At 37.3% G+C, this 14,424-nt stretch overlaps 1 protein-coding gene across 4 annotated transcripts in view; it reads right to left on the minus strand.

The window, feature by feature from the left end:
* Positions 1-13,609, minus strand: part of MPP7 (membrane palmitoylated protein 7) — a 165,049-nt gene extending 151,440 nt beyond the window's left edge. For 2 of the 4 annotated variants that reach the window (XM_026083528.1, XM_026083527.1), the window contains exons 1-3: positions 13,525-13,609; positions 12,635-12,710; positions 3,479-3,567 (exon numbers count right to left, since the gene is read on the minus strand). The gene's annotated coding sequence lies outside the window, so the exon portion shown is untranslated. Of the gene's footprint in view, positions 1-3,478; positions 3,568-12,634; positions 12,732-13,524 lie in introns of all 4 variants that reach the window. The other 2 variants (XM_026083529.1, XM_026083530.1) reach the window with 2 other exon arrangements.
* Positions 13,610-14,424: the final 815 nt, after the last annotated feature.

Consider the following 14,424-nt stretch of genomic DNA (forward strand, 5'->3'; position numbering starts at 1 on the left):
AGGAACACAATCAGCTCTTTCCCAATGTTTCAATTCTTCCCAGACAGCTCCCTCCACATTTTTACTATTTGAAAATCTGTCCTGTTAAATTTCTCAGTGCCAGGCAAACACTGCCCAACTCCTTTATGATCTCTTTGGAGTTCTTGGTCCTTGACAACCAGCTACTGTTCCTTTTCCATCAAAGGGTTGCACACTGTTCATTTCCCCTTCCACACTTTTTATGAGCAGCAACACAGAGGATTCTTCTTCCCAGTAATTTCCTTGCCTACACCCAATAAGGGTACTATCATCACCCCCTTCAATCGCCACCTCTTTCTTCCTATTAGATATGGAGCAGTGCTTAGACAATTACGGTTCTTTATCTTTTTCTCTTCATATTTTCTCTTCAGAGAAATCCAGTTGCTTTTTAGCTCTATACATTTTAATTGTCCAGAACAGAAGTTTCTTCCAGATTTTCTTAGATCTCAGAGAAAGCACTTTGAAACTATATTCTGAAAAGACGGCTAGGATGTTGGACAGAAAACAATTATGCATACATATCAAATTACCTTACATTACTCATAGCAATAACCTTTACAGAATAGAGATGTTCACTGCTTTTAGCTGTTTCAGTACTGCCCCAAAGCAGTAAACTCAGTAACGTTCACTGGCTGAAGCAGCAAGAAGTCCTTGCTTTACTTTTCTACTGTACAGTAGTGGAACAACTGATTGTTGACCATGCAGTGTAAGCCTTAACCTAACATTCATACTTATGGCTGCTCTCCTTCAGCTGTCAAACTGAAGAAGAATACCAATGAGCCACAAAACTCTGTAAATGCTGATCTAAATGCAAAAGAGAATCAGCCAGCATACAGAGGAATTACAAGCTGCCAAAAAAAGCACTCATCTCCCAGTGAAACGGTGACATCCCAATTTATTTCAGGTTATTACTTACGAGGGCTTGAACTGAGTATCAGTAAACATCAGCGCATGGAAGAAGATTTTAGTAAAATGGCAAGTGYTAACATTTTAATAATGCTTTTTGATTTCTAAACAAAACTGAAGTAGAACACCTCCACTTGAAATATTTAATTAAGCAGGAAACCAAACCTCAAATCCAATTTTCTTTCACCAGACCTCTTTATCCTCAACATTACAGTAACTTCATTCACCCTTAACATTAACAGGTGCTGTTAGAGTTCAGTGCCAAAGAAAGGATAGGACATACGCATAATATTACATTTGGAAACACGAGTGAAAACTGGCAGAAGCTAATGTGTTGAGGTATCTAAGATACTGAACATGTGCTCCTTGCAGTGAACTGTGCCAACTATGAAAACTAAACCATTTTAAGGTAAGTAGTCTTGCAAGTCAGATGTATGGACTGCACTTACTTCACACTCTAGACAATATGTGGTACAAAAAACAATCACACAATGGCCCTCCACACACACATTTTTCTTCAACTTCAGAGCCAGCCTCACAAGGGCACAAGCACACTGGTGTTCAAAATATTTTCCATCATCATACTGTATTTCCTTTATACACTGCCATTAACAGGAGAAATGAATACATCCTATTGTAGCATACTAAATATACTGATTCTAAGAATCAGGTTAACTGAACAGATGCCACTCTCTCTCAGAGCTGCAAAATTTTTAATAATTTTGGCACATATCAAACCCATGTATTCTGCCTCTTTCAATTTATGTCCTTCTGTTATCACCTGACCCATATGAACCATTCAAGAGGTGACACACCATCTTTTTTCCAATAAGAAAGGATGATTCAATCACCTTTACGTGCACGCTTCATGTCACAGAAAGCCAAGGCATATTTTGCCCACATCACAATACTTGTTTCATAGCATGCAGGAATAGTATATCTAAAGAATTCATTCACATATTACGAAAAAGGAACATGTTTCACACTGAGAAGTCTGTAAGATTTAGTGGATCACAGTTAACAATAGTTAACAAGATTATTTGCATGGTTTTACTGAATAAAATTGTTCACAGTTTTTATCATTTTCAAGATAAGTTAACATTTAAGACATTAAGAACCAAAGTTGACTAAATTTCATTCTTTTACAACTCTGCCCAGATGGCAGCACAACTTTTGAAGGTTATCACACAGACAGACAGTGATGTGGAGAAACATATACGTGGAAACAGGCCTAACAAGCTCATTTTTGGAAGTCAGTGCTTTGGAAGTTTGGAAGTTCAACAACCAGTAAGTTTCCCAGCGAGGTTAGTCCCTTCTAAGATCTCTCCTCTTCTGTAATCTTGCTTTCTTTATTTGCAGAGAGAATGAATTTTTCACAAAAGTATTATGCCACCACTTAGGAACAGAAAAGGAAAACAAACACTCCTTTAACTTTGGAAGTAGCTTCATAGTTGGGTCTCCCATTACAGCCTGCCATAAAGAAAACTTTTTTTTTTTAAATCAAAATAGCTGATGAATTCCTTTTTGTTTTCCTGTATCGAGTAACATTTAAAATGTTCAGGTGTTGTTCAGGTCTACTCAACCTTCAAGTGCAATGGAATAGAAAGAGAAGGATTGAATACACCTTCCCAAGGAACACCAAAATCACCAGRCTATAGGGTACTTTGCACAGGACTGCCCCATCCTTCCTGTGGAAGTTGACAATATGCAGCCAGCAATGCAAGTTCACGGATTCAAGGCAGCAAAATGTCTGAATCTGCAGCCTAGTGGTTAGGTCATTTATCTAAACATGAAAGACTGAGTGACAGCACTCTTGTAAGGATAGGAAAAGGCAGGCTTGAGCTCCCTCAGGTTGAGAGGGACATAGAATCAAGGCCACTAACTTCTTGGACAAATAAACTAATTAACTGCTAATCTAGTATATAAAAGGTAGGTATCACAGGCACCTTCTCCAAAGAAAACTGCAGAAAGTGGTTCAGAATTTAATTCCCAATTAATATAAGTGTTACATGAATGTTTAAAGTACACCTTTGTTTGTTACTGACCGGCTTCATTGAACTAGCACTCCACTTTAATGGTTTCAAATCCCATCTGAAAAATCTAAATCTCACCAGCACATGGCCCTTMGGTGCCTTACTCCATACTTTCTTAGCCAGGGGCCTAATCATTACGAGCTGCAGTGTTGAATATTATAAGGCTTAAGTTCTTTGTTCAACCTGGGATATAAACCATTCCACAGCATTTTAAACGGTGTTAATTGTTTGTTTTATGTTTGCCAACATATCAGTGTTCAAGATTTTCAGTGGGAGGATGGCAGGTCAGGTTTTCCTACTGAAGCTTTTTCAAATTCATTTTTTAATTTTTTACATAGTTAAATCCTGCAAAATGTATCCTCATTTTACATCTTTCATTAATATCTTAAGAATATAAATCTACACACAGCACTTCAATTTATCAAAAGCCTTAAAAGTATCAAGTGTCTAATAAATATTAGTCAGAAAAATATTTAAATATAATTCCAGTTTTCGGTTCTTATGTAATAGGGCTGACTTACCTTTGATCACAGATTTTTGCAGTAACTCATTAAAAATGCACAAAGAATTTGGGCACAGATCAGCCACAGAATACTGATCTGAACACAGCCTGAGGAAAAAAACAAAAAAAATCCCAAGTGAAACTCACACTCTTGAGGCAATCAAACATCTGCCTGCATTAAACAGTCTCATAGGATTGTCTGCATTCCTAAATTAGAGTATATACACTGAGTCCCTACTGTTTGAACTTCTCTTTCTCCACTCTAAGGCAATGCCCAGAGAATAAATTTTAAAATACAAAATTTTCTATCTTCATGTTTCTATTAGTACACTGCAATAACAAGGAAGCTGCTATTCCCTACTTTTATCAGCAACAGTACAAAGAATAAGACACACCCTTCCCAAGGAACTGGAAAAACCTGCTATGTGAAAGCCGAAAAGCCAGAGTACCCATACCTTCATTTTGCTCCACATTTCAATAACAGACCTGAAGGGAGACTACAAGAAGTTGGCTTAGCCTAGCAAAAATAAAGCTGAATAAAAAGCAAGGGCTGTATATAAACACACAGARATAATTATCAAAGAAGAAGAAGAACTATTTAAAAGGACAATCTTGGCACAAGGACTGGTTATTACCAACTGATGATGAATAAATTTAGGCTAAATATTACAAGAAGGTCCCTCATGTTTAGGACAACTTTTTGCAACAGGCTTCTAACTGAAAGAGTGGAGGAAAAAAGCTCAACTGCTTTTAAGACAGAGCTTCACATGTCTATGACTGTATTACATAAAGCCTGCAAGTACATGAACATAAACTTGAACACAGACGTCCTTTCCTGTTCCACATTCAAACAAATAACATAATTCTGATACAACTCTAAGATATAACTATTTGTCAGTCAATACCAAAAAATATTTATACCAGAGAAAGCAGAAATGGGTATTAAAATCACAGCAGAACACAGACTTTGCCATGAAAAAAACCTTAGAGTATCTTTTCAAAAATTCTCTCTGATTTACAATCTCATTTTTCATAATTTCATAGTAGAAATTTGCTCCCACTGCAAAGAAGAGATGCACAAAGCAGACCTCTCAATCTGTACCCACTCCCGAATCTGAAAGAGCTCAGCTTATTTGATCTTCATGCAACTAAGCAGGACTATCATTTGCATCCCTGGCATACTGTATGCATGCAGCAGATCATCTTACCTGAAACAATATTACACCCAAAACATTCAACAGTGCCTTTATTCGCTACAGTCATAACTATGTTCAGCTCAAACATGATGATTAAAAACTAGCTGTCAACTGCTTTACTATTGAAAGCTTCAAATAGTCACTTTTGCCACTTAACCAAGTGGGCAAATTAGCCAAGATAAAGAGAAGATTAACCAAGAAAACTGCTGCAACCATGATGGTCTAAGACAACTAGTAAGACAAGATACCTCCATAGAGATAATATATTCTATCACACTAAGCCGTATAGCTGGAAGAGCAGTCTTTCAGATCTATATATGTACACAATGAAGTATACTAGTTGTTCTAAAGAGGATATTTCCTCCACCTGCAAGTCTTTCAAGCTTGGAGACCGTGTTTTAGCCTATCAGTTACAGGCCTTGCCATGGGGGTCTTCATATCTTTGCTTTATTACTACCATCTATTTGAGATTGAAGACAAATTGCAAAATATTTTTGGCTGATAAACTCCATCTGCTTACTCACAAAGTCACTCAYGCATCATCTCTCCTACTGTTCTCCTTCTAAATGCTACCTGTTGAAAAGCAACAACTGAGTGAATAGTAGAAGAGGGGACAGTATGAGAGAGATTTATACCATCACACAGGAATCACACACAGAAGGCAAACCAAACACAACTGCTCACTATTTCTAATAAAACACAAGCTAGGGGCACTGAATGAAGTTAGCTGGCAGCAGATACAAGAGCAAACTATAGGAAATATTTCTCTATACGATACCTGGTGAAGTTGCAAAAGTCAAAACCAAATGGTTCAAGGAAGTACTTAAGGCACATTTGAGGAACAGGTTCTTTGGTGGCTACTGAACAGAATGCCCAGATACAGCCTTTCTGAGACAAAGTTTTTACATCAGTCATTATCAACAGCCAGACTGCTATAACAGGACAAAAGCTGCTTTTCAGCAATTTTTTATTCTCTTTTCCTAAATATCCTCCATTGGTCACTTCTGAAGAGAGTCTCTTACTCTTACATTCTCAGCAGGAGACCTACAGAACAGAATTTTTTCTTAATTAGCACACAATTTCACTTGAATTTTATAATTCAAAGGCAAAATCCTCTTCACAGTTGACTTCCCCTCTCCCTATCCCTGGCTAAATCATTGTGTCTAGGTACATAGAAAAGTTTTGCAGAACAAGAATAAAATCTGTACCTGAGCAGTAAGTTAAAATAATCTCAAACTGTATTTTCTTAGGCTTATTGTCTTAGTGAAGCAAAGAACATGGTAGCTGCAAGACAGCATTACAATCTATTTTGAGTTAGTTTATATCACAGCACAGCATTCTCATACCATTTTAGTATGTCTGCTTATACTAGAATATCATTGCTTTTTTAAACTCGTCATCAAAATAGCATACATTTTTATTCACTACAAGAGCCTGGAGACCTGATTTAAAGTTTATTCCAGACATATGACTGTATAATTCAGAGAAGTTTAAAAAAAGTATTCTGAAAGAAGATACTACCAAGGACTCCTCACTAGGTCTACTAAGCATAAAAGGGCATATTTTACTTGACCTACCCTACTAATCTCAGCAAGCTGGTCCTTAGCAACAGATGCAAAGCTCAAATGACTACTTTCAAATCCTTCCTGCAGCTCCACCTCCGATCATTTTTCTTCTGAAAGTGACAAATGGATTTATGCTCCTTGGCCTAGGTAACAGTTTCCTCTTAATCCATGAGCTGATCTCTCTAGTACCAGGAAGTGGGACTACTGATCCCAACTTAACTATATTTCTATCATATACAGAAAAGGATATATCAGATACTAGTAAGACAAAGTTCAGATCTACACAGTTCATACTGTTTTAACTATTTAGCTATAGGATTACATAACAAGCGACAAAACTACAACAGTAGAATATTTATGCATTCTGACATTTAAATTTTGACATTCAGCAGTCTGACCCAATAATAGCTACAATGCAGGATGAAACCTACTTGAGCCAGGAGTTTTAATTCCTCTAAATATTATAAAACTGCAAGTTCACAGATTGTTTGAAGTACAAGTCACTTCTGCGAAAACTTACGTTAAACTGGAATAAAGCGAGAAAGAATATTTTATACCACAAAAGTCTTTACCTTAAGATAAACATTAAAAAACWGGCAAATTGAATTCTTCAAAAACATGTAAGCACTGCAAAGCATGCAATAGGAAAAGCTGTCTATACAAAACTAATTTATAGCGCTCTGAAGACATCTAGACAGTAAGAATACCATCTCAAAAGCACTCACTTTCTCTCTTCTGCTTCTTCAAAGCTGCCCCCACAGACAATCTACAGAATTCCCTACCAGACATTCTTATTGCTATCCCATGCTTACTCCTGGCCAGTTTCCAGACAGCCTGAATGATTTCTCTATGCCAGTTCAACTACAGCAAAGGAATCCTGTGTCTAAAGTGGCAAGTTTTTTTTTTTTTTTAGTATATCATTGTCCCTTTTTGAAATATTTACTTTGAAACATGCCTGGGGTGATTCATGTAAACAAATGATGGATTTCAAGTGTAGTTGTTTATCCCAAGTCTCAGGCTGATAAAGTAAGTCACAGAAACTTATAGTTTTTATTAGCAAGTTTATTTTTCCCTTCTTCATTTATATTTAATTCCAAGTTCACAGACCTACATGGGTCGTTCTCGCAGCTCGTACAATCACATGCCAAGTCATAAGCTGAAGACTCCCACGACAAAATGTCAAATCAGTGACACTCTGATGAGACATAAGCAATAGAGAAAGAAATCTGCCTGATTTTGACCATTAGAATACAGCTTGGTTGAGCTGCATGGAGACAAGATCTCAGCATCAAGCCAGAAACTACTGTAAGGTGAAGTCCAAGCCAGCCTGGCCATTCATTACCTTTTCCATTACTGCCTATATCCAAAGAAAGTAAACCACTGGAAGAGCAGCACAACATATGGCAAAGGGTAACCAGACATGAGGCTTTCACTCTGGCAGTGGCATTTTCTCACCTCTCCATTGGGGAAGCAAGACTATCAAATGTGTCTGTCATGAATGCCCATATCAACACCCATCTCTTTATTCAAGTGGGAGGATACCATACTACTCAAGAAGGAGTTTTGGAGAATAAAACATCATGTCATTGCCTGCTAATTCAGAATAGCATCATGTTACATACAAAGTCTCTAAGAAGTGTCCTGAGAACTTGTTAGAGATCTGTTTATTTTTTTGAAGCCAGCAAAAGAGATGCAGAGGAAGAAGACATAATTTTCGTTACCCAGAAGACAAAGGCAGCAACAACAGTGAGGCATTAACATTTGTTAGGTCAGAATCAAAAACAAACTCTCTTGGAAAGAGGAAGAAGGTAATGGTATATTTTAAATTCATATATGATGGAGTAGCATATACATGGCATGGCCAGCACTAATTGGAGGGCACAAAAGAAAAGTTTAGCTCTTTCCTTATTGCCMTCTCAATTCCACACCTAAAGAAAAGGAAAATCAGCATTTTTATTTGACCAGCCAGCAAATTAAGAGGAGGTGCCTGCAAGGAAAGGGACAAATACATCCAGCCTCCTCAGAGAGGGCATCTTCCTAGTAGACTGGGAGCCAATAGCAGCAGAAGCATGCTGGAATCCTGCAGACAGACACCACAAGCTCCAACCACATCCTGCGCAGATACTGGAAGAAGTACACTCATTTTCACATCCCAAGGATGAGGAACTGTAACAGCTCCCAAACAGGCCCAACAAATATTTAGCTTCAAATACAAAATACAATAATAATAATAAGGTGAGATCTGCATTCTGAGCAACTGTCTGGGGATAACTTCATTTACTATTTAGATCTTTACAATGTGGGCAAATACAAGAAATCTCAATTAGCACATGTAACTGCCCTGGCAGTCTGGGAATTTTTCATATGAAACGTACTGAGCACCAATAGAATGTCCAATTACTTAAATGGGTACTTTCCTATTCCTGTAGTCTGCCCTAAGTTAAATTTTTTAGTCTTAGACTAGCATTAGACAATATTAATGTGCATGGTATGCTTTCCTTTCAGGAATCTGAAGATACTGCATTCATAAATCAGTATTTTTTTTTATTTCTAAAGAAATACCAACATTCCAATTGACCAACTTGTGAAAATATACAAAGCACCTGCTGGCACTGTATGTTATTCTGGAGACTTTTACCTGTGATGACAGCAGGTTTATGTTAATAAACTGCAGTACTTCAATAAGTAATGGATGTGTCTACTGAACTAACAGATACATGTATTTTAAATATTAATGCTATATCCAAGCTAGATGAAAGCATTAAAGAAGACAGAATAAGGGGCTTATTAAGTTGGGGCATTTAACACCCTGAAATCATCTAATGGCATGCAGAGTGGCAAGTTCAGTACTTGAATAAAGCAACCAGAATACCTCCCGCTTTCTTTCAAATTTAATTGCCATCACCCATAGGAAGCCCAAACCACTAGCTGCRACTCATTAAAAAAGTTTGATAAAACTGAAAGTCTGAGGAGTAAAATGCAAATTCACTATTAACAACATGGCATTTGCTCAACTGTCATCATTGATTATGTTTGTCCACCTACATAGCAAATTTATAGAAATAAATGTTTGATGTGTTACAGATGTTGTCTGCCTTTCATCATATTGTGCAGGGGGGAAAAAAACAAAACAAAACATGCTATTACTGCATTTGTTTGGCTGAATCAGAAGCTAACCATTGGTACAGAGCTACTGGGTTTAAGTTTGAGACTACCTGTCTTCAAATTACAGATACTGATCGTTATGTTTCTCTCTGATTTTTCCAGTTAGTTGAGGTGAKGCTAACCCACCAGTAATGATTTGCCTCACACCTTTTCTAAATATGAAAAGAAAATAAGCATTTTGCAAGGTTTCTGAAGTTTCCTTAGCATTCTAAGGCATATTAAATGATTATATGACCAAGGTCCACATAGGAGGAAAGGCTACCGAGTCTGCAAATCTTTCCTAACAGGTATCACTTAAGTCTCCTGAGCTGTATGGAAAGTGGTGGTCTGTTTCTTTCTAAAAGACAAATATATATTGGTTACCTCTGCCCCCCCCCTTTTTTTTCCCCTAGATATCTGAATAAAAAGTAGTCCTACAACTCCGTTACAATATCCTTCTGCACCTAAAATATTTGGACTCTTTCTCCTTAACCATACCAGCAACAGATTCCTCCTTGTACTTGAATTTCCATATTGGTTTCTAATACCCTTCTGTTCCCACCCACCCCCACCAGTTTTTTCCTGTTGAAGTAAAGGTATTTAACAATCTTTATTTATCTTTATGGACAAGTTCAGTAAAAAGCTCCAGTGAGAATGAATCTAAGGAGTCTTTATTAAGGAATAAATGCAATCTATCATGAAATCAGGAATTAAAAAAATAAATCATATTGAATACAGTACATAGAAGCTATGAAAACTTTCTAGCACTAGGAAACAAAAACTGTTTGCAGTTGGTACAATGGAATTTTCAATTCTTCTCCCATTGTCAAGCTACTTCTTTGATTCCTGTTTCCTCCAGTTACTGTCTTGCCAATCCTTTCCTTCATGGCATGCATAGCAGAAATTTCCAGATCTAGTTGCCCAGTAAGACATTTTCCTCAGTTGTTGCAGTGCTGAAATTTGCTATTTTCAGCCACAGTTTCTCCTTCGGTCTGGTTGTTGCTAGCATGCACACCATACACTAAAAGTGGTTATATTTCAGCAAAAACAAAGAGAGGGAAATAACAGTAATTTTCACTTTCCACATTTGTCTAGAGCCATGGCTACAACTAGCAAAGGATAACACACATCTTCCCTAAGCTCTAAGAATTTGTTTGCCTGATGGCTGACTTTATCTTAGCCTCACTACTCAGCTACTGCAATTTACTTTTCCTTTCTTTTTTAAACATCAAGATTTCTTGAAGCTGGATAGCCTTCCCTGAGTAGCAACAGGCTTGTCTCGCCTGACCTGTTCTGGTCTCACAGCCCTGACACATGACTCTCACAGAAGTCAGATGACCGACCAAATGCACCACTCAGCATTTACTTCAAAGCATTGACATTCAAAGTTTTATCCCCTGAAGTTTGTTTGCCATTTTGATGCCCTTGCTCAAACTGCTCATGGCTGCTGGAAGGTGGTCTAAATCACTATTTGTATCATGTTTCAAACATGAAACAAGCTTTCAAAGCAGGGAGCCCCACACTGCAGCTGTAGCAGTGCAGTTCCGGATTTGCTGGGCTATAGCGCTTGCGGGGCCTTTTGCCAGTTGTTTTCACTCACAGTCAGTCAAAACTCAGTTTCTTACCTGTCAACAGAAGAACAAGTATCTCATAACAGCATCAAAACTAGATATGTTAGAGGAAACCTTTGGAAAAGTAACCAAACTTTGAATAAGGAACCTACTTCAGCTCTGTGTTACAGGTGGGATGTTCCTTTTCCCCATATGACAGTAAGCCCTAGAACTGAGGTTAACTTGACAGAAGTAACAGGTTTCCTACACACGTACTGGAGATAACTAGGGGTTATTGAATCAGAGAACTTCAGAGATTAAGCAAAAGGCTCCTTTCAGGGTTCCTAGGAACTACAGATGGCGAGAGAGAATAGCGATGAAGTGAGGGCGGGCTGCAGATAATGCTGCTAACAAAGAGCTGCTGTTTGCCATAGCGGGAGCAGCAGTAACTGCACCTTGGGCTGGCCGGAGGGTGAGCAGGGAGGGAGAGCATAAGGGAGGAGTAAGCATTTTAGATATGACCTACAAGAGTAGAAATTTCACATACTTGGTAAACTTCAACCTCCATTCACCTTCGGTACTTTTAAAAAGAGAGCAAACTGCTCACTCAGCAGCTTGTCTCAGTCACTTCTCCAGCACTGTTAGTCTCAAGAAGATTCAGCTTCAGCTTCCCCCCTTCACACGCACATTTCACTTACAATGCAACCATAATACAGAAGTTGACTGTGTTCACAGCTTTCCAAATGACCCAGACTACAATAATTAACTGCTCATGAACAGCTATTCATTGAAAACCTCTATCAGTGTATTTGTTAAACCATTGAAAACCTTTATTACTATGTCTGTTAAACTTCTGAAGTAATTTAAGACTGTTTTATTAGATCAGCTCTCTTGCAACTCTTCTGGACTGTGACAAAAACGTTTTCTATCAGCTGAACCTGCAAGTTCAGCTGATTTAAAAAAAAAAAAAAAAAGAGAGAGAAAAACCCCAAACCTTTCCATCTGCCAATTGCTGCTTCTGACTTGGCCACATGTACTTTGTGAAATATTTATATTCTGCTCTCCTTTGTTTATAACTAACAAAGTCAAGCCCATTTCCTTAGTGTTCATGCCATGTTATCTATGAAACAGCAGTTCTACATTTCATATATGAAACTACGTTGTTCCTTCTGGAACAGCTTCATTTTCTAAAGCCAAGCTCAGTCCACCAAACAATACATTATGAATGCAATAAAGATTTTTCTATGCTCCCTACATAAATGGATGTAGGCATTTCCAAATTCTGAGACATAATTAGTAGCTCTGAAGCAGTTGGACTCTATTCTTAAATTTATAAGTAATTTTAGTACAATTTATTTCGTAGTCAGTCATCATTATTACAGTTGGCTGTATTAGCAATATGTTTTCCCATTTTCCCAAAATTTATACCATTATATATAATGAAGTAACACGAGAAAATTTAATTATTCTGGACTCTTAAAAAACAGTGGCTGTCTTTATCAGACAACAAAAGAGTACAAAATTAAGAAAAATACTTAAACCACATTTTGGAATAACAGTGTTTCACAGCTTTATWCAGTAAATACTAAGCATAATATAAAATTATTCTTGGGCTCTCATACAAATCCAGATGCTGTTCAGGACTTCAGAAAAGCAGATGACAACACTAGTCCAGTATCAGAAAACTGTAGGCAAGAAAGTAATCATAAGGTAATCCTACCTGATTGACTGTCTGTACTTCAACATGGACTTAAGATATCCATTTTCCAGATTGTGGAGCTGAGAATCTATCAAACCTGAAGGAAACATAAGAAAGGCTAATAGTATTATGACATCTGCTCTGTTCAGAGTTTGAAATACTTAGTATTTATGTTTTTATACTAAATATAAAGAGCATAAATTTAATGTAGTTAACACAGCAGCAATCTTTCTTCTTTGAATTCCTGCAAAAATAAGAAAAGTCAGAAAGAGAGACTTACTTGGGGTGTGGGGTGGGAAGAAATTTCAGTTTGCAAGTTTGTTCTGACTTCATGCCTGTCTTAAACAAATGGGTCTTAAAGTCATAATTAACCAAAATAATGACTGCTAAATTTGGTATAGGTCAGTTTTGTCTTTATAAAGATAAAACTCCATAAAACTTCTTGTATGTATAACCATGTTTTATATGTGAACAAGATGCAGACTTTGGTCCAAATAGTCATGTGAAAGCTTCTCATTACATGTAAAACCCATACTAAAAAAAATCCTTAAAGCACTTTTGATTTCAGCCTGGTAGAAAAGATGTTTCTTCCTTTGCTTCATTATAGTTAATCATTCTGCTTTGGAAAGTCACCAATAGCCTCAAAACCACTCCTAGCTGAGCACACCGACATTTTGCAGATGTCTTTTTTAACATTCCACCTGGCATTACGCACTGTCTATTCTTTAACTTAAAAGACCTGTTATCTGCCATTGGCAATAGACCGCAGGGTCAGAAATGGAGTAAGAGGACAGAATGCACTCTGGGAACAGCACCAAGGCAACCCTGTTACATGTACTGCAAGCATGTAACAGTCAAAACAGAGTCGAAAAGGTCAAGTCATGGTTATTCTTTCAGCGTTCGTATCTCACCTCATCTTCAGCACTCTGCACATGACAACTTCCAACTTCTCCAGTGTTGATTGCTTTCCTGATTACCTTTAAACACTGATGTCACTGCAAATGTAAATGTAACTAGTTTATTTCAGGAACTCCTCATTGCAGGATAGAATTATTACATCACTGACTATACTGCATGGGGTTAAAAATTAAGTTTTGTTCTTGTGGACTAATTTAGAATAAACCTTGGCAATTTATTAGACTGTTTCTTCTATTATATCCTTTAGGAAGGCACTGTCCAACTCTATGTAGACTGGATTTTTGACCTGTGATTTTATGCAAGTTACTAACACTACAATATTGGGATCATATTTAACATGTAAAAAAACACATTAGCTTTCAGAGCTAAAGAGAAAGGCAACAAAAGCAAGAGGTTGGCCACAAAAATAAGATGTGATCCCAAGAGACTGAAGATACCTAAATACTTTTACATTAGCAACTCATCTTTTCTCTAGAGCCAACAACTGGGAGATGCAGTCCATTCCATAGGAGATTCATAAGGGAATCACAATGAAGACCCCTAACCAGTTTCAGGACAAAACTTGGAGTCCCCAAAACTAGTCTGCTGAATGCCATCACTCAGGAAAGCATGGAATTTGTTATCCTCCCAGAGAGGGAAAAATTTAAGTTGTGTTGTTTGGTAGCTAAACATATAGATACATACAATATAGATACACTTCAAGAAGATCAAAGTAAAGTTTCGAGCATCTTTAGACATGAGCTATTTTTGCTCTCTGCTGTTTTTCCCCTATGTGCAAGGCTGCTAGCTGAAGTAAAGAGCATGTCAAAGAACTGTTTCTATCATTACTTTGCTTATCAAGTGGTTTCCAAGGACAACTATAACTTTACCGAATGCCTAACATTAATTGTCCA

Source organism: Apteryx rowi, unplaced genomic scaffold, assembly GCF_003343035.1.
Source record: "Apteryx rowi isolate R43461 unplaced genomic scaffold, aptRow1 scaffold_606, whole genome shotgun sequence".
Classification (NCBI taxonomy): Eukaryota; Metazoa; Chordata; class Aves; order Apterygiformes; family Apterygidae; genus Apteryx; species Apteryx rowi.